Below are 21010 nucleotides of genomic sequence, written 5' to 3'. Positions count from 1 at the left end.
GGACTCACTGTACTGCATCCCCAGTGCTGCCAGTGCACTCTCTTGAGTCACTGCACTGCATCCCCTGTGGTGCAAGACCACTCTCTGGACTCACAGCAGTGCATCACCAGTGGTGCCAGTGCACTCTCTGGACTCACTGCACCGCATCCCCAGTGGTGCCAGTGCACTCTCTGGACTCACTGCACTGCATCCCCAGTGGTGCTAGTGCACTGTGTGGACTCACTGTACTGCATCCCCAGTGGTGCCAGTGCAATCTCTGGACTCACTGCAGTGCATCCCCAGTGGTGCCAGTGCACTCTCAGGACTCACTGCACTGCATCCCCAGTGATGCCAGTGCACTCTCTGGACTCACTGCACTGCATCCCCAGTAGTGACAGTGCACTCTCTGGACTCACTGCAGTGCATCCCCAGTGGTGCCAGTGCACTCTCTGGACTCACTGCACTGCACCCCCAGTAGTGCCAGTGCACTCTCTGGACTCACTGCATTGCATCCCCAGTGGTGCCAGTGCACTCACTGGATTCACTGCACTGCATCCCCAGTGGTGCCAGTGCACTCTCTGGACTCACTGTACTGCATCCCCAGTGGTGACAGTGCACTCTCTGGACTCACTGCAGTGCATCCCCAGTGGTGCCAGTGCACTCTCTGGACTCACTGCAGTGCATCCCCACTGGTGCCAGTGCACTCTCTGGACTCACTGCACTGCATCCCCAGTGGTGCCAGTGCACTCTCTGGAGTAACTGCAGTGCATCCCCACTGGTGCCAGTGCACTCTCTGGACTCACTGTACTGCATCCCCAGTGGTGACCGTGCACTCTCTGGACTCACTTCAGTGCATCCCCAGTGGTGCCAGTACACTCTCTGCACTCACTGCAGTGCATCCCCATCGGTGCTACTGCACTCTCTGGACTCACTGCAGTGCATCCCCAGTGGTGCCAGTGCACTCTCTGGACTCATTGAAGTGCATTCTCAGTGGTGCCAGTGCACTCTCTGGACTCACTGCAGTGCATCCCCAGTGGTGCCAGTACACTCTCTGGACTCACTGCACTGCATCCCCAGTGGTGCCAGTGCACTCTCTGGACTCACTAAACTGCATCCCCAGTGGTGCCACTGCACTCTCTGGACTCACTGCACTGCTTCCCCAGTGGTGCCAGTGCACTCACTGGACTCACTGCACTGCATCCCCAGTGGTGCCAGTGCACTCTCTGGGCTCACTGCAGTGCATCCCCAGTGGTGCCAGTGCACTCTCTGGACTCACTGCACTGCATCCCCAGTGGTGCCAGTGCGCTCTCTGGAGTCACAGCACTGCATCCCCAGTGGTGCCAGTGCAATCTCTCGACTCACTGCACTGCATCCCCAGTGGTGCCAGTGCACTCTCTGGACTCACTGCACTGCATCCCCAGTGGTGCCAGTGCAGTCTCTGGAGTAACTGCACTGCATCCCCACTGGTGCCAAAGCACTCTCTGGACTCCCAGCACCGCATCCCCAGTGGTGCCAGTGCACTCTCTGGACTCACTGCACTGCATCCCCAGTGGTGCCACTGCACTCTCTGGACTCACTGCACTGCATCCCCAGTGGTGCCAGTACACTCTCTGGACTCACTGCAGTGCATCCCCAGTGGTGCCAGTGCACTCTCTGGACTCACTGCAGTGCATCCCCAGTGGTGCCACTGCACTCTCTGGACTGACTGCAGCGCATCCCCAGTGGTGCCAGTGCACTCTCTGGACTCACTGCAGTGCATCCCCAGTGGTGCCAGTACACTCACTGGACTCACTGCACTGCATCCCCAGTGGTGCCAGTGCAATCTCTGGTCTCACTAAACTGCATCACCAGTGGTGCCACTGCACTCTCTGGACTCACTGCAGTGCATCCCCAGTGGTGCCAGTGCACTCACTGGACTGACTGCAGTGCATCCCCACTGGTGCCAGTACACTCTCTGGGCTCACTGCAGTGCATCCCCAGTGGTGCCAGTGCACTCTCTGGACTCACTTCACTGCATCCCCAGTGGTGCCTGTGCGCTCTCTGGAGTCACAGCACTGCATTCTCAGTGGTGCCAGTGCACTCTCTGGACTCACTAAACTGCATCCCCAGTGGTGCCAGTGCACTCTCTGGACTCACTGAACTGCATCCCCAGTGGTGCCAGTGCACTCTCTGGACTCACTGCACTGCATCCCCAGTGGTGCCAGTGCACTCTCTGGACTCACTGCACTGCATCCCCAGTGGTGCCACTGCACTCTCTGGACTCACTGCACTGCTTCCCCAGTGGTTTCAGTGCACTCTCTGGACTTACTGCACTGCATCCCCAGTGATGCCAGTGCACTCACTGGACTCACTGCAGTGCATCCCCAGTGGTGCCAGTGCACTCTCTGGAGTCACTGCACTGCATCCCCAGTGGTGCCAGTGCGCACTCTCTGGACTCACTGCACTGCATCCCCAGTAGTGCTAGTGCACTCTGTGGACTCACTGCAGTGCATCCCCAGTGGTGCCAGTGCACTCTCTGGACTCATTGAAGTGCATTCTCAGTGGTGCCAGTGCACTCTCTGGACTCACTGCACTGCATCCCCAGTGGTGCCAGTACACTCACTGGACTCACTGCACTGCATCCCCAGTGGTGCCAGTGCACTCATTGGACTCACTAAACTGCATCCCCAGTGGTGCCACTGCACTCTCTGGACTCACTGCACTGCTTCCCCAGTGGTGCCAGTGCACTCACTGGACTCACTGCACTGCATCCCCAGTGGTGCCAGTGCACTCTCTGGGCTCACTGCAGTGCATCCCCAGTGGTGCCAGTGCAATCTCTCGACTCACTGCACTGCATCCCCAGTGGTGCCAGTGCACTCTCTGGACTCACTGAACTGCATCCCCAGTGGTGCCAGTGCACTCTCTGGACTCACTGCACTGCATCCCCAGTGCTGCCAGTGCACTCTCTGGACTCACTGCACTGCATCCCCAGTGGTGCTAGTGCACTCTCTGGACTCACTGCACTGCATCCCCAGTGGTGCCAGTGCACTCTCTGGACTCACTGAAGTGCATTCTCAGTGGTGCCAGTGCGCTCTCTGGACTCACAGCAGTGCATCCCCAGTGGTGCCAGTACACTCATTGGACTCACTGCACTGCATCCCCAGTGGTGCCAGTGCACTCTCTGGACTCACTGCACTGCATCCCCAGTGGAGCCAGTGCACTCTCTGGACTCACTGCCCTGCATCCGCAGTGGTGCCATTGCACTCTCTGGACACACTGCACTGCATATCCAGTGGTGCCAGTGCACTCTCTGGACTCACTGCACTGCATCCCCAGTGGTGCTAGTGCACTGTGTGGACTCACTGTACTGCATCCCCAGTGCTGCCAGTGCACTCTCTTGAGTCACTGCACTGCATCCCCTGTGGTGCAAGACCACTCTCTGGACTCACAGCAGTGCATCACCAGTGGTGCCAGTGCACTCTCTGGACTCACTGCACCGCATCCCCAGTGGTGCCAGTGCACTCTCTGGACTCACTGCACTGCATCCCCAGTGGTGCTAGTGCACTGTGTGGACTCACTGTACTGCATCCCCAGTGGTGCCAGTGCAATCTCTGGACTCACTGCAGTGCATCCCCAGTGGTGCCAGTGCACTCTCAGGACTCACTGCACTGCATCCCCAGTGATGCCAGTGCACTCTCTGGACTCACTGCACTGCATCCCCAGTAGTGACAGTGCACTCTCTGGACTCACTGCAGTGCATCCCCAGTGGTGCCAGTGCACTCTCTGGACTCACTGCACTGCACCCCCAGTAGTGCCAGTGCACTCTCTGGACTCACTGCATTGCATCCCCAGTGGTGCCAGTGCACTCACTGGATTCACTGCACTGCATCCCCAGTGGTGCCAGTGCACTCTCTGGACTCACTGCACTGCATCCCCAGTGGTGCCAGTGCACTCTCTGGACTCACTGTACTGCATCCCCAGTGGTGACAGTGCACTCTCTGGACTCACTGCAGTGCATCCCCAGTGGTGCCAGTGCACTCTCTGGACTCACTGCAGTGCATCCCCACTGGTGCCAGTGCACTCTCTGGACTCACTGCACTGCATCCCCAGTGGTGCCAGTGCACTCTCTGGAGTAACTGCAGTGCATCCCCACTGGTGCCAGTGCACTCTCTGGACTCACTGTACTGCATCCCCAGTGGTGACCGTGCACTCTCTGGACTCACTTCAGTGCATCCCCAGTGGTGCCAGTACACTCTCTGCACTCACTGCAGTGCATCCCCATCGGTGCTACTGCACTCTCTGGACTCACTGCAGTGCATCCCCAGTGGTGCCAGTGCACTCTCTGGACTCATTGAAGTGCATTCTCAGTGGTGCCAGTGCACTCTCTGGACTCACTGCAGTGCATCCCCAGTGGTGCCAGTACACTCTCTGGACTCACTGCACTGCATCCCCAGTGGTGCCAGTGCACTCTCTGGACTCACTAAACTGCATCCCCAGTGGTGCCACTGCACTCTCTGGACTCACTGCACTGCTTCCCCAGTGGTGCCAGTGCACTCACTGGACTCACTGCACTGCATCCCCAGTGGTGCCAGTGCACTCTCTGGGCTCACTGCAGTGCATCCCCAGTGGTGCCAGTGCACTCTCTGGACTCACTGCACTGCATCCCCAGTGGTGCCAGTGCGCTCTCTGGAGTCACAGCACTGCATCCCCAGTGGTGCCAGTGCAATCTCTCGACTCACTGCACTGCATCCCCAGTGGTGCCAGTGCACTCTCTGGACTCACTGCACTGCATCCCCAGTGGTGCCAGTGCAGTCTCTGGACTCCCAGCACCGCATCCCCAGTGGTGCCAGTGCACTCTCTGGACTCACTGCACTGCATCCCCAGTGGTGCCACTGCACTCTCTGGACTCACTGCACTGCATCCCCAGTGGTGCCAGTACACTCTCTGGACTCACTGCAGTGCATCCCCAGTGGTGCCAGTGCACTCTCTGGACTCACTGCAGTGCATCCCCAGTGGTGCCACTGCACTCTCTGGACTGACTGCAGCGCATCCCCAGTGGTGCCAGTGCACTCTCTGGACTCACTGCAGTGCATCCCCAGTGGTGCCAGTACACTCACTGGACTCACTGCACTGCATCCCCAGTGGTGCCAGTGCAATCTCTGGTCTCACTAAACTGCATCACCAGTGGTGCCACTGCACTCTCTGGACTCACTGCAGTGCATCCCCAGTGGTGCCAGTGCACTCACTGGACTGACTGCAGTGCATCCCCACTGGTGCCAGTACACTCTCTGGGCTCACTGCAGTGCATCCCCAGTGGTGCCAGTGCACTCTCTGGACTCACTTCACTGCATCCCCAGTGGTGCCTGTGCGCTCTCTGGAGTCACAGCACTGCATTCTCAGTGGTGCCAGTGCACTCTCTGGACTCACTAAACTGCATCCCCAGTGGTGCCAGTGCACTCTCTGGACTCACTGAACTGCATCCCCAGTGGTGCCAGTGCACTCTCTGGACTCACTGCACTGCATCCCCAGTGGTGCCAGTGCACTCTCTGGACTCACTGCACTGCATCCCCAGTGGTGCCACTGCACTCTCTGGACTCACTGCACTGCTTCCCCAGTGGTTTCAGTGCACTCTCTGGACTTACTGCACTGCATCCCCAGTGATGCCAGTGCACTCACTGGACTCACTGCAGTGCATCCCCAGTGGTGCCAGTGCACTCTCTGGAGTCACTGCACTGCATCCCCAGTGGTGCCAGTGCGCACTCTCTGGACTCACTGCACTGCATCCCCAGTAGTGCTAGTGCACTCTGTGGACTCACTGCAGTGCATCCCCAGTGGTGCCAGTGCACTCTCTGGACTCACTGAAGTGCATTCTCAGTGGTGCCGGTGCACTCTCTGGACTCACTTCAGTGCATCCCCAGTGGTGCCAGTACACTCTCTGGACTCACTGCAGTGCATCCCCAGTGGTGCCAGTGCACTCTCTGGACTCACTGCAGTGCATCCCCAGTGGAGCCAGTGCACTCTCTGGACTCACTGCAGTGCATCCGCAGTGGTGCCAGTGCACTCACTGGACTCACTGCACTGCATCCCCAGTGGTGCCAGTGCACTCTCTGGACTCACTGCACTGCATCCCCTGTGGTGCCAGTGCACTCTCTGGACTCACTGCACTGCATCCCCAGTGGTGCTAGTGCACTGTGTGGACTCACTGTACTGCATCCCCAGTGGTGGCAGTGCAATCTCTGGACTCACTGCAGTGCATCCCCAATGGTGCCAGTGCAATCTCTGGACTCACTGAAGTGCATTCTCAGTGGTGCCAGTGCACTCTCTGGACTCACTGCACTGCATCCCCAGTATTGCCAGTGCACTCTCTGGACTCACTTCAGTGCATCCCCAGTGGTGCCAGTGCACTCTCTGGACTCACTGCACTGCTTCCCCAGTGGTGCCAGTGCACTCTTTCGAGTCACTGCAGTGCATCCCCAGTGGTGCCAGTGCACTCTCTGGAATCACTGCACTGCATCCCCAGTGGTGCCAGTGCACTCACTGGACTCACTGCAGTGCATCCCCAGTGGTGCCAGTGCGCTCTCTGGAGTCACAGCACTGCATCCCCACTGGTGCCAGTGCAATCTCTGGACTCACTGCACTGCATCCCCAGTGGTGCCAGTGCACTCACTGGATTCACTGCACTGCATCCCCAGTGGTGCCAGTGCACTCTCTGGACTCACTGCACTGCATCCCCAGTGGTGCCAGTGCACTCTGTGGACTCACTGTACTGCATCCCCAGTGGTGCCAGTGCACTCTCTGGACTCACTGCAGTGCATCCCCAGTGGTGCCAGTGCACTCTCTGGACTCACTGCAGTGCATCCCCACTGGTGCCAGTGCACTCTCTGGACTCACTGCACTGCATCCCCAGTGGTGCCAGTGCAGTCTCTGGAGTAACTGCAGTGCATCCCCACTGGTGCCAGTGCACTCTCTGGACTCACTAAACTGCATCCCCAGTGGTGCCAGTGCACTCTCTGGACTCACTGCACTGCATCCCCAGTGGTGCCAGTGCACTCACTGGACTCACTGCAGTGCATCCCCAGTGGTGCCAGTGCACTCTCTGGGCTCACTGCAGTGCATACCCAGTGGTGCCAGTGCACTCTCTGGACTCACTGCACTGCATCCCCAGTGGTGCCAGTGCGCTCTCTGGAGTCACAGCACTGCATCCCCAGTGGTGCCAGTGCAATCTCTGGACTCACTGCACTGCATCCCCAGTGGTGCCAGTGCACTCTCTGGACTCACTGCAGTGCATCCCCAGTGGTGCCAGTGCAGTCTCTGGAGTAACTGCACTGCATCCCCACTGGTGCCAAAGCACTCTCTGGACTCCCAGCACCGCATCCCCAGTGGTGCCAGTGCACTCTCTGGACTCACTGCACTGCATCCCCAGTGGTGCCAGTGCACTCTCTGGACTCACTGCACTGCATCCCCACTGGTGCCAGTGCACTCTCTGGACTCACTGCACTGCATCCCCAGTGGTGCCAGTGCACTCTCTGGACTCACTGCAGTGCATCCCCAGTGGTGCCACTGCACTCTCTGGACTCACTGCACTGCATCCCCAGTGGTGCCAGTGCACTCTCTCACTCACTGCAGTGCATCCCCAGTGGTGCCAGTACACTCACTGGACTCACTGCACTGCATCCCCAGTGGTGCCAGTGCACTCTCTGGACTCACTAAACTGCATCACCAGTGGTGCCACTGCACTCTCTGGACTCACTGCACTGCTTCCCCAGTGGTGCCAGTGCACTCACTGGACTGACTGCAGTGCATCCCCACTGGTGCCAGTGCACTCACTGGACTCACTGCACTGCATCCCCAGTGGTGCCAGTGCACTCTCTGGACTCACTGCACTGCATCTCCAATGGTGCCTGTGCGCTCTCTGGAGTCACAGCACTGCATTCTCAGTGGTGCCAGTGCACTCTCTGGACTCACTGCACTGCATCCCCAGTGGTGCCAGTGCACTCTCTGGACTCACTGCACTGCATCCCCAGTGGTGCCAGTGCACTCTCTGGACTCACTGCACTGCATCCCCTGTGGTGCCACTGCACTCTCTGGACTCACTGCACTGCTTCCCCAGTGGTGCCAGTGCACTCTCTGGACTTACTGCACTGCATCCCCAGTGGTGCCAGTGCACTCACTGGACTCACTGCAGTGCATCCCCAGTGGTGCCAGTGCACTCTCTGGAGTCACTGCACTGCATCCCCAGTGGTGCCAGTGCACTCTCTGGACTCACTGCACTGCATCCCCAGTGGATCGAGCGCACTCTCTGGACTCACTGCACTGCATCCCCAGTAGTGCTAGTGCACTCTGTGGACTCACTGCAGTGCATCCCCAGTGGTGCCAGTGCACTCTCTGGACTCACTGAAGTGCATTCTCAGTGGTGCCAGTGCACTCTCTGGACTCACTTCAGTGCATCCCCAGTGGTGCCAGTACACTCTCTGGACTCACTGCAGTGCATCCCCAGTGGTGCCAGTGCACTCTCTGGACTCACTGCAGTGCATCCCCAGTGGAGCCAGTGCACTCTCTGGACTCACTGCAGTGCATCCGCAGTGGTGCCATTGCACTCTCTGGACTCACTGCACTGCATCCCCAGTGGTGCCAGAGCACTCTCTGGACTCACTGCACTGCATCCCCAGTGGTGCCAGTGCACTCTCTGGACTCACTGCACTGCATCCCCAGTGGTGCTAGTGCACTGTGTGGACTCACTGTACTGCATCCCCAGTGGTGCCAGTGCAATCTCTGGACTCACTGCAGTGCATCCCCAGTGGTGCCAGTGCACTCTCTGGACTCACTGAAGTGCATTCTCAGTGGTGCCAGTGCACTCTCTGGACTCACTGCACTGCATCCCCAGTGGTGCCAGTGCACTCTCTGGACTCACTGCAGTGCATCCCCAGTGGTGCCAGTGCACTCACTGGACTGACTGCAGTGCATCCCCACTGGTGCCAGTGCACTCTCTGGGCTCACTGCAGTGCATCCCCAGTGGTGCCAGTGCACTCTCTGGACTCACTGCACTGCATCCCCAGTGGTGCCTGTGCGCTCTCTGGAGTCACAGCACTGCATTGTCAGTGGTGCCAGTGCACTCTCTGGACTCACTGCACTGCATCCCCAGTGGTGCCAGTGCACTCTCTGGACTCACTGCAGTGCATCCCGAGTGGTGCCAGTGCACTCTCTGGACTCACTGCACTTCATCCCCTGTGGTGCCACTGCACTCTCTGGACTCACTGCACTGCTTCCCCAGTGGTGCCAGTGCACTCTCTGGACTTACTGCACTGCATCCCCAGTGGTGCCAGTGCACTCACTGGACTCACTGCACTGCATCCCCAGTGGTTCCAGCGCACTCTCTGGACTCACTGCACTGCATCCCCAGTAGTGCTAGTGCACTCTGTGGACTCACTGCAGTGCATCCCCAGTGGTGCCAGTGCACTCTCTGGACTCACTGAAGTGCATTCTCAGTGGTGCCAGTGCACTCTCTGGACTCACTTCAGTGCATCCCCAGTGGTGCCAGTACACTCTCTGGACTCACTGCAGTGCATCCCCAGTGGTGCCAGTGCACTCTCTGGACTCACTGCAGTGCATCCCCAGTGGAGCCAGTGCACTCTCTGGACTCACTGCAGTGCATCCGCAGTGGTGCCATTGCACTCTCTGGACTCACTGCACCGCATCCCCAGTGGTGCCAGAGCACTCTCTGGACTCACTGCACTGCATCCCCAGTGGTGCCAGTGCACTCTCTGGACTCACTGCACTGCATCCCCAGTGGTGCTAGTGCACTGTGTGGACTCACTGTACTGCATCCCCAGTGGTGCCAGTGCACTCTCTGGACTCACTGCAGTGCATCCCCAGTGGTGCCAGTGCACTCTTTCGAGTCACTGCCGTGCATCCGCAGTGGTGCCAGTGCACTCTCTGGACTCACTGCAGTGCATCCCCAGTGGTGCCAGTGCACTCTCTGGACTCACTGCAGTGCATCCCCAGTGGTGCCAGTGCGCTCTCTGGAGTCACAGCACTGCATCCCCAGTGGTGCCAGTGCAATCTCTGGACTCACTGCACTGCATCCCCAGTGGTGCCAGTGCGCTCTCTGGACACACTGCAGTGCACTCTCAGTGGTGCCAGTGCACTCTCTGGACTCACTGCACTGCATCCCCAGTGGTGCCAGTGCACTCTCTGGACTCACTGAACTGCATCCCCAGTGGTGCCAGTGCAATCTCTGGACTCACTGCAGTGCATCCCCAGTGGTGCCAGTGCACTCTCTGGACTCACTGAAGTGCATTCTCAGTGGTGCCAGTGCACTCTCTGGACTCACTGAAATGCATCCCCAGTAGTGACAGTGCACTCTCTGGACTAACTGCACTGCATCCCCAGTGGGGCCAGTGCACTCTCTGGACTCACTGCGCTGCATCCCCAGTGGTGCCAGTGCACTCTCTGGACTCACTGCACTGCATCGCCAGTGCACTCTCTGGACTCACTGCAGGGCATCCCCGGGGGAGCCAGTGTACTCTCAGGACTCACTGCACTGCATCCCCAGTGCTGCCAGTGCACTCTCTTGAGTCACTGCACTGCATCCCCTGTGGTGCAAGAGCACTCTCTGGACTCACAGCAGTGCATCCCCAGTGGTGCCAGTGCACTCTCTGGACTCAATGCACTGCATCCCCAGTGGTGCCAGTGCACTCTCTGGACTCACTGCACTGCATCCCCAGTGGTGCTAGTGCACTGTGTGGACTCACTGTACTGCATCCCCAGTGGTGCCAGTGCAATCTCTGGACTCACTGCAGTGCATCCCCAGTGGTGCCAGTGCACTCTCAGGACTCACTGCACTGCATCCCCAGTGGTGCCAGTGCACTCTCTGGACTCACTGCACTGCATCCCCAGTAGTGACAGTGCACTCTCTGGACTCACTGCAGTGCATCCCCAGTGGTGCCAGTGCACTCTCTGGACTCACTGCACTGCATCCCCAGTGGTGCCAGTGCACTCTCTGGAATCACTGCACTGCATCCCCAGTGGTGCCAGTGCACTCACTGGATTCACTGCACTGCATCCCCAGTGGTGCCAGTGCACTCTCTGGACTCACTGCACTGCATCCCCAGTGGTGCCAGTGCACTCTGTGGACTCACTGTACTGCATCCCCAGTGGTGACAGTGCACTCTCTGGACTCACTGCAGTGCATCCCCAGTGGTGCCAGTGCACTCTGTGGACTCACTGCACTGCATCCCCACTGGTGCCAGTGCACTCTCTGCACTCACTGCACTACATCCCCAGTGGTGCCAGTGCAGTCTCTGGAGTAACTGCAGTGCATCCCCACTGGTGCCAAAGCACTCTCTGGACTCACTGCAGTGCATCCCCAGTGGTGCCACTGCACTCTCTGGACTCACTGCAGTGCATCCCCAGTGGTGCCAGTGCACTCTCTGGACTCATTGAAGTGCATTCTCAGTGGTGCCAGTGCACTCTCTGGACTCACTGCAGTGCATCCCCAGTGGTGCCAGTACACTCACTGGACTCACTGCACTGCATCCCCAGTGTTGCCAGTGCACTCTCTGGACTCACTAAACTGCATCCCCAGTGGTGCCAGTGCACTCTCTGGACTCACTGCACTGCTTCCCCAGTGGTGCCAGTGCACTCTCTGGACTCACTGCAGTGCATCCCCGCTGGTGCCAGTGCACTCTCTGGGCTCACTGCAGTGCATCCCCAGTGGTGCCAGTGCACTCTCTGGACTCACTGCACTGCATCCCGAGTGGTGCCAGTGCGCTCTCTGGACTCACTGCACTGCATCCCCAGTGGTGCCTGTGCAATCTCTGGACTCACTGCACTGCATCCCCAGTGGTGCCAGTGCACTCTCTGGACTCACTGCACTGCATCCCCGGTGGTGCCAGTGCAGTCTCTGGAGTAACTGCACTGCATCCCCACTGGTGCCAAAGCACTCTCTGGACTCCCAGCACCGCATCCCCAGTGGTGCCAGTGCACTCTCTGGACTCACTGCACTGCATCCCCAGTGGTGCCACTGCACTCTCTGGACTCACTGCACTGCATCTCCAGTGGTGCCAGTGCACTCTCTGGACTCACTGCACTGCATCCCCAGTGGTGCCAGTGCACTCTCTGGACTCACTGCACTGCATCCCCAGTGGTGCCACTGCACTCTCTGGACTCACTGCAGTGCATCTGCAGTGATGCCAGTGCACTCTCTGGACTCACTGCAGTGCATCTCCAGTGGTGCCAGTACACTCACTGGACTCACTGCACTGCATCCCCTGTGGTGCCAGTGCACTCTCTGGACTCACTGAAGTGCATTCTCAGTGGTGCCAGTGCACTCTCTGGACTCACTGCACTGCATCCCCAGTATTGCCAGTGCACTCTCTGGACTAACTGCAGTGCATCCCCAGTGGTGCCAGTGCACTCTCTGGACTCACTGCACTGCTTCCCCAGTGGTGCCAGTGCACTCTTTCGAGTCACTGCAGTGCATCCCCAGTGGTGCCAGTGCACTCTCTGGACTCACTGCACTGCATCCCCAGTGGTGCCAGTGCACTCTCTGGACTCACTGCAGTGCATCCCCAGTGGTGCCAGTGCGCTCTCTGGAGTCACAGCACTGCATCCCCAGTGGTGCCAGTGCAATCTCTGGACTCACTGCACTGCATCCCCAGTGGTGCCAGTGCGCTCTCTGGACTCACTGCAGTGCATCCCCAGTGGTGCCAGTGCACTCTCTGGACTCACTGCACTGCATCCCCAGTGGTGCCAGTGCACTCTCTGGACTCACTGAACTGCATCCCCAGTGGTGCCAGTGCAATCTCTGGACTCACTGCAGTGCATCCCCAGTGGTGCCAGTGCCCTCTCTGGACTCACTGAAGTGCATTATCAGTGGTGCCAGTGCACTCTCTGGACTCACTGCACTGCATCCCCAGTAGTGACAGTGCACTCTCTGGACTCACTGCCGTGCATCCCCAGTGGGGCCAGTGCACTCTCTGGACTCACTGCGCTGCATCCCCAGTGGTGCCAGTGCACTCTCTGGACTCACTGCACTGCATCGCCAATGCACTCTCTGGACTCACTGCAGGGCATCCCCGGTGGAGCCAGTGTACTCTCAGGACTCACTGCAGTGAATCCCCAGTGGTGCCAGTGCACTCTCTGGACTCACTGCACTGCATCCCCAGTGGTGCCAGTGCACTCTCTGGACTCACTGCACTGCTTCCCCAGTGGTGCCAGTGCACTCTCTGGACTCACTGCACCGCATCCGCAGTGGTGCCAGTGCACTCTCTAGAGTCACTGCGCTGCATCCCCAGTTGTGCCAGTGCACTCTCTGGACTCACTGCAGTGCATCCCCAGTGGTGCCAGTGCACTCTCTGGAGTGACTGCAGTGCATCCCCAGTGGTGCCAGTTCACTCTCTGGACTCGCGTCACTGCATCCCCAGTGGTGCCAGTGCACTCTCTGGACTCGCGTCACTGCATCCCCAGTGGTGCCAGTGCACACTCTGGACTCACTGAAGTGCATCCCCAGTGGTGCCAGTGCACTCTCTGGACTCACTGCAGTGCATTCCCGGTGGTGCCAATGCACTCTCTGGACTCACTGCAGTGCATCCCCTGTGGTGCTAGTGCACTCTGGACTCACTGCAGTGCATCCCCAGTGGTGCCAGTGCACTCTCTGGACTCACTGCACTGCATCCCCAGTGGTGCCAGTGCACTCTCTGGACTCACTGTACTGCATCCCCAGTGGTGCCAGTGCACTCTCTGGACTCACCGCACTGCACCCTGAGTGGTGCCAGTGCACTCTCTGGACTCACTGCACCGCATCCCCAGTGGTGCCAGTGCACTCTCTAGAGTCACTGCGCGGCATCCACATTGGTGCCAGTGCACTCTCTGGACTCACTGTACTGCATCCCCAGTGGTGCCAAAGCACTCTCTGGACTCCCGCCACCGCATCCCCGGTGGTTCCAGTGCACTCTCTGGACTCACTAAACTGCATCCCCAGTGGTGCCACTGCACTCTCTGGACTCACTGCACTGCTTCCCCAGTGGTGCCAGTGCACTCACTGGACTCACTGCAGTGCATCCCCACTGGTGCCAGTGCACTCTCTGGGCTCACTGCAGTGCATCCCCAGTGGTGCCAGTGCACTCTCTGGACTCACTGCACTGCATCTCCAGTGGTGCCAGTGCGCTCTCTGGAGTCACAGCACTGCATCCCCAGTGGTGCCAGTGCAATCTCTGGACTCACTGCACTGCACCCCCAGTGGTGCCAGTACACTCACTGGACTCACTGCACTGCATCCCCAGTGGTGCCAGTGCAGTCTCTGGAGTAACTGCACTGCATCCCCACTGGTGCCAAAGCACTCTCTGGACTCCCAGCACCGCATCCCCAGTGGTGCCAGTGCACTCTCTGGACTCACTGCACTGCATCCCCACTGGTGCTAGTGCACTCTCTGGACTCACTGCACTGCATCCCCAGTGGTGCCACTGCACTCTCTGGACTCACTGCACTGCATCCCCAGTGGTGCCAGTGCACTCTCTGGACTCACTGCAGTGCATCCCCAGTGGTGCCAGTGCACTCTCTGGACTCACTGCAGTGCATCCCCAGTGGTGCCACTGCACTCTCTGGACTCACTGCACTGCATCCCCAGTGGTGCCAGTGCACTCTCTGGACTCACTGCAGTGCATCCCCAGTGGTGCCAGTACACTCCCTGGACTCCCAGCACCGCATCCCCAGTGGTGCCAGTGCGCTCTCTGGACTCACTGCACTGCATCCCCAGTGGTGCCAGTGCACTCTCTGGACTCACTGCACTGCATCCCCAGTGGTGCCAGTGCACTCTCTGGACTCACTGCAGTGCATCCCCAGTGGTGCCACTGCACTCTCTGGACTCACTGCACTGCATCCCCAGTGGTGCCAGTGCACTCTCTGGACTCACTAAACTGCATCACCAGTGGTGCCACTGCACTCTCTGGACTCACTGCACTGCTTCCCCAGTGGTGCCAGTGCACTCACTGGACTGACTGCAGTGCATCCCCACTGGTGCCAGTGCACTCTCTGGGCTCACTGCAGTGCATCCCCAGTGGTGCCAGTGCACTCTCTGGACTCACTGCACTGCATCCCCAGTGGTGCCTGTGCGCTCTCTGGAGTCACAGCACTGCATTCTCAGTGGTGCCAGTGCACTCTCTGGACTCACTGCACTGCATCCCCAGTGGTGCCAGTGCACTCTCTGGACTCACTGAACTGCATCCCCAGTGGTGCCAGTGCACTCTCTGGACTCACTGCACTGCATCCCCAGTGGTGCCACTGCACTCTCTGGACTCACTGCACTGCTTCCCCAGTGGTGCCAGTGCACTCTCTGGACTTACTGCACTGCATCCCCAGTGGTGCCAGTGCACTCACTGGACGCACTGCAGTGCATCCCCAGTGGTGCCAGTGCACTCTCTGGAGTCACTGCACTGCATCCCCAGTGGTGCCAGTGCACTCTCTGGACTCACTGCACTGCATCCCCAGTGGTGCCAGTGCACTCTCTGGACTCACTGCACTGCATCCCCAGTAGTGCTAGTGCACTCTGTGGACTCACTGCAGTGCATCCCCAGTGGTGCCAGTGCACTCTCTGGACTCACTGAAGTGCATTCTCAGTGGTGCCAGTGCACTCTCTGGACTCACTTCAGTGCATCCCCAGTGGTGCCAGTACACTCTCTGGACTCACTGCAGTGCATCCCCAGTGGTGCCAGTGCACTCTCTGGACTCACTGCAGTGCATCCCCAGTGGAGCCAGTGCACTCTCTGGACTCACTGCAGTGCATCCGCAGTGGTGCCATTGCACTCTCTGGACTCACTGCACTGCATCCCCAGTAGTGCCAGAGCACTCTCTGGACTCACTGCACTGCATCCCCAGTGGTGCCAGTGCACTCTCTGGACTCACTGCACTGCATCCCCAGTGGTGCTGGTGCACTGTGTGGACTCACTGTACTGCATCCCCAGTGGTGCCAGTGCAATCTCTGGACTCACTGCAGTGCATCCCCAGTGGTGCTAGTGCACTCTCTGGACTCACTGCAGTGCATCCCCAGTGGTGCCAGTGCACTCTCTGGACTCACTGCACTGCATCCCCAGTATTGCCAGTGCACTCTCTGGACTCACTGCAGTGCATCCCCAGTGGTGCCAGTGAAGTCTCTGGACTGACTGCACTGCTTCCCCAGTGGTGCCAGTGCACTCTTTCGAGTCACTGCAGTGCATCCCCAGTGGTGCCAGTGCACTCTGGACTCACTGAAATGCATCCCCAGTAGTGACAGTGCACTCTCTGGACTCACTGCAGTGCATCCCCAGTGGTGCCAGTGCACTCTCTGGACTCACTGCGCTGCATCCCCAGTGGTGCCAGTGCACTCTCTGGACTCACTGCACTGCATCGCCAGTGCACTCTCTGGACTCACTGCAGGGCATCCCCGGTGGAGCCAGTGTACTCTCAGGACTCACTGCACTGCATCCCCAGTGCTGCCAGTGCACTCTCTTGAGTCACTGCACTGCATCCCCTGTGGTGCAAGAGCACTCTCTGGACTCACAGCAGTGCATCCCCAGTGGTGCCAGTGCACTCTCTGGACTCACTGCACTGCATCCCCAGTGGTGCCAGTACACTCTCTGGACTCACTGCACTGCATCCCCAGTGGTGCTAGTGCACTGTGTGGACTCACTGTACTGCATCCCCAGTGGTGCCAGTGCAATCTCTGGACTCACTGCAGTGCATCCCCAGTGGTGCCAGTGCACTCTCAGGACTCACTGCACTGCATCCCCAGTGGTGCCAGTGCACTCTCTGGACTCACTGCACTGCATCCCCAGTAGTGACAGTGCACTCTCTGAACTCACTGCAGTGCATCCCCAGTGGTGCCAGTGCACTCTCTGGACACACTGCACTGCATCCCCAGTGGTGCCAGTGCACTCTCTGGACTCACTGCACTGCATCCCCAGTGGTGCCAGTGCACTCACTGGATTCACTGCACTGCATCCCCAGTGGTGCCAGTGCACTCTCTGGACTCACTGCACTGCATCCCCAGTGGTGCCAGTGCACTCTGTGGACTCACTGTACTGCATCCCCAGTGGTGACAGTGCACTCTCTGAACTCACTGCAGTGCATCCCCAGTGGTGCCAGTGCACTCTCTGGACTCACTGCAGTGCATCCCCACTGGTGCCAAAGCACTCTCTGGACTCACTGCAGTGCATCCCCAGTGGTGCCACTGCACTCTCTGGACTCACTGCAGTGCATCCCCATTGGTGACAGTGCACTCTCTGGACTCATTGAAGTGCATTCTCAGTGGTGCCACTGCACTCTCTGGACTCACTGCAGTGCATCCCCAGTGGTGCCAGTACACTCACTGGACTCACTGCACTGCATCCCCAGTGGTGCCAGTGCACTCTCTGGACTCACTAAACTGCATCCCGAGTGGTGCTACTGCACTCTCTGGACTCACTGCACTGCTTCCCCAGTGGTGCCAGTGCACTCACTGGACTCACTGCAGTGCATCCCCACTGGTGCCAGTGCACTCTCTGGGCTCACTGCAGTGCATCCCCAGTGGTGCCAGTGCACTCTCTGGACTCACTGCACTGCATCCGGACTGGTGCCAGTGCGCTCTCTGGACTCACTGCAGTGCATCCCCAGTGGTGCCTGTGCAATCTCTGGACTCACTGCACTGCATCCCCAGTGGTGCCAGTGCACTCTCTGGACTCACTGCACTGCATCCCCGGTGGTGCCAGTGCAGTCTCTGGAGTAACTGCACTGCATCCCCACTGGTGCCAAAGCACTCTCTGGACTCCCAGCACCGCATCCCCAGTGGTGCCAGTGCACTCTCTGGACTCACTGCACTGCATCCCCAGTGGTGCCAGTGCACTCTCTGGACTCACTGCACTGCATCCCCAGTGGTGCCAGTGCACTCTCTGGACTCACTGCACTGCATCCCCAGTGGTGCCAGTGCACTCTCTGGACTCACTGCAGTGCATCCCCAGTGGTGCCACTGCACTCTCTGGACTCACTGCAGTGCATCCCCAGTGATGCCAGTGCACTCTCTGGACTCACTGCAGTGCATCCCCAGTGGTGCCAGTACACTCACTGGACTCACTGCACTGCATCCCCAGTGGTGCCAGTGCACTCTCTGGACTCACTAAACTGCATCCCCAGTGGTGCCAGTGCACTCTCTGGACTCACTGCACTGCTTCCCCAGTGGTGCCAGTGCACTCACTGGACTGATTGCAGTGCATCCCCACTGGTGCCAGTGCACTCTCTGGACTCACTGCACTGCATCCCCAGTGGTGCCTGTGCGCTCTCTGGAGTTACAGCACTGCATTCTCAGTGGTACCAGTGCACTCTCTGGACTCACTGCACTGCATCCCCACTGGTGCCAGTGCACTCTCTGGACTCACTGAATTGCATCCCCAGTGGTGCCAGTGCACTCTCTGGACTCACTGCACTGCATCCCCAGTGCTGCCAGTGCACTCTCTGGACTCACTGCACTGCATCCCCAGTGGTGCCACTGCACTCTCTGGACTCACTGCACTGCTTCCCCAGTGGTGCCAGTGCACTCTCAGGACTTACTGCACTGCATCACCAGTGGTGCCAGTGCACTCACTGGACTCACTGCAGTGCATCCCCAGTGGTGCCAGTGCACTCTCTGGAGTCACTGCACTGCATCCCCAGTGGTGCCAGTGCACTCTCTGGACTCACTGCACTGCATCTCCAGTGGTTCCAGTGCACTCTCTGGACTCACTGCACTGCATCCCCAGTAGTGCTAGTGCACTCTGTGGACTCACTGCAGTGCATCCCCAGTGGTGCCAGTGCACTCTCTGGACTCACTGAAGTGCATTCTCAGTGGTGCCAGTGCACTCTCTGGACTCACTTCAGTGCATCCCCAGTGGTGCCAGTACACTCTCTGGACTCACTGCAGTGCATCCCCAGTGGTGCCACTGCACTCTCTGGACTCACTGCAGTGCATCCCCAGTGGAGCCAGTGCACTCTCTGGACTCACTGCAGTGCATCCGCAGTGGTGCCATTGCACTCTCTGGACTCACTGCACTGCATCCCCAGTGGTGCCAGTGCACTCTCTGGACTCACTGCACTGCATCCCCAGTGCTGCCAGTGTACTCTCTTGAGTCACTGCACTGCATCCCCTGTGGTGCAAGAGTACTCTCTGGACTCACAGCAGTGCATCACCAGTGGTGCCAGTGCACTCTCTGGACTCACTGCACTGCATCCCCAGTGGTGCCAGTGCACTCTCTGGACTCACTGCGCTGCATCCCCAGTGGTGCTAGTGCACTGTGTGGACTCACTGTACTGCATCCCCAGTGGTGCCAGTGCAATCTCTGGACTCACTGCAGTGCATCCCCAGTGGTGCCAGTGCACTCTCTGGACTCACTAAAGTGCATTCTCAGTGGTGCCAGTGCACTCTCTGGACTCACTGCACTGCATCCCCAGTATTGCCAGTGCACTCTCTGGACTCACTGCAGTGCATCCCCAGTGGTGCCAGTGCACTCTCTGGACTCACTGCACTGCTTCCCCAGTGGTGCCAGTGCACTCTTTCGAGTCACTGCAGTGCATCCCCAGTGGTGCCAGTGCACTCTCTGGACTCACTGCACTGCATCCCCAGTGGTGCCAGTGCACTCTCTGGACTCACTGCAGTGCATCCCCAGTGGTGCCAGTGCGCTCTCTGGAGTCACAGCACTGCATCCCCAGTGGTGCCAGTGCAATCTCTGGACTCACTGCACTGCATCCCCAGTGGTGCCAGTGCGCTCTCTGGACTCACTGCAGTGCATCCCCAGTGGTGCCAGTGCACTCTCTGGACTCACTGCACTGCATCCCCAGTGGTGCCAGTGCACTCTCTGGACTCACTGCGCTGCATCCCCAGTGGTGCCAGTGCACTCTCTGGACTCACTGCACTGCATCGCCAATGCACTCTCTGGACTCACTGCAGGGCATCCCCGGTGGAGCCAGTGTACTCTCAGGACTCACTGCAGTGCATCCCCAGTGGTGCCAGTGCACTCTCTGGACTCACTGCACTGCATCCCCAGTGGTGCCAGTGCACTCTCTGGACTCACTGCACTGCATCACCTGTGGTGCCAGTGCACTCTCTGGACTCACTGCACCGCATCCGCAGTGGTGCCAGTGCACTCTCTAGAGTCACTGCGCTGCATCCCCAGTTGTGCCAGTGCACTCTCTGGACTCACTGCAGTGCATCCCCAGTGGTGCCAGTGCACTCTCTGGAGTGACTGCAGTGCATCCCCAGTGGTGCCAGTTCACTCTCTGGACTCGCCTCACTGCATCCCCAGTGGTGCCAGTGCACTCTCTGGTCTCGTGTCACTGCATCCCCAGTGGTGCCAGTGCACTCTCTGGACTCACTGAAGTGCATCCCCAGTGGTGCCAGTGCACTCTCTGGACTCACTGCAGTGCATTCCCGGTGGTGCCAATGCACTCTCTGGACTCACTGCAGTGCATCCCCTGTGGTGCTAGTGCACTCTGGACTCACTGCAGTGCATCCCCAGTGGTGCCAGTGCACTCTCTGGACTCACTGCACTGCATCCCCAGTGGTGCCAGTGCACTCTCTGGACTCACTGTACTGCATCCCCAGTGGTGCCAGTGCACTCTCTGGACTCACCGCACTGCACCCTGAGTGGTGCCAGTGCACTCTCTGGACTCACTGCACCGCATCCCCAGTGGTGCCAGTGCACTCTCTAGAGTCACTGCGCTGCATCCCCATTGGTGCCAGTGCACTCTCTGGACTCACTGTACTGCATCCCCAGTGGTGCCAAAGCACTCTCTGGACTCCCGCCACCGCATCCCCGGTGGTTCCAGTGCACTCTCTGGACTCACTAAACTGCATCCCCAGTGGTGCCACTGCACTCTCTGGACTCACTGCACTGCTTCCCCAGTGGTGCCAGTGCACTCACTGGACTCACTGCAGTGCATCCCCACTGGTGCCAGTGCACTCTCTGGGCTCACTGCAGTGCATCCCCAGTGGTGCCAGTGCACTCTCTGGACTCACTGCACTGCATCCCCAGTGGTGCCACTGCACTCTCTGGAGTCACAGCACTGCATCCCC

At 59.2% G+C, this 21010-nt stretch overlaps 2 long non-coding RNA genes across 6 annotated transcripts in view; one reads left to right on the top strand and one right to left on the bottom strand.

Moving 5' to 3' along the window:
* Nucleotides 1-21010, top strand: part of LOC308187508 — a 233129-nt gene that overhangs the window by 88213 nt on the left and 123906 nt on the right. The window lies entirely within an intron of this gene.
* The window catches only part of LOC308187505, a 207379-nt gene that overhangs the window by 66667 nt on the left and 119702 nt on the right, over nucleotides 1-21010 (bottom strand). The gene's annotated exons all lie outside the window — the stretch shown is intronic.

This window comes from Anser brachyrhynchus (genome assembly GCF_964034855.1).
Source record: "Anser brachyrhynchus genome assembly, chromosome: 1".
Lineage (NCBI taxonomy): Eukaryota > Metazoa > Chordata > Aves > Anseriformes > Anatidae > Anser > Anser brachyrhynchus.
Note: the sequence above shows the minus strand (reverse complement) of the source record. Positions and strands in the feature narration are given on the sequence as shown.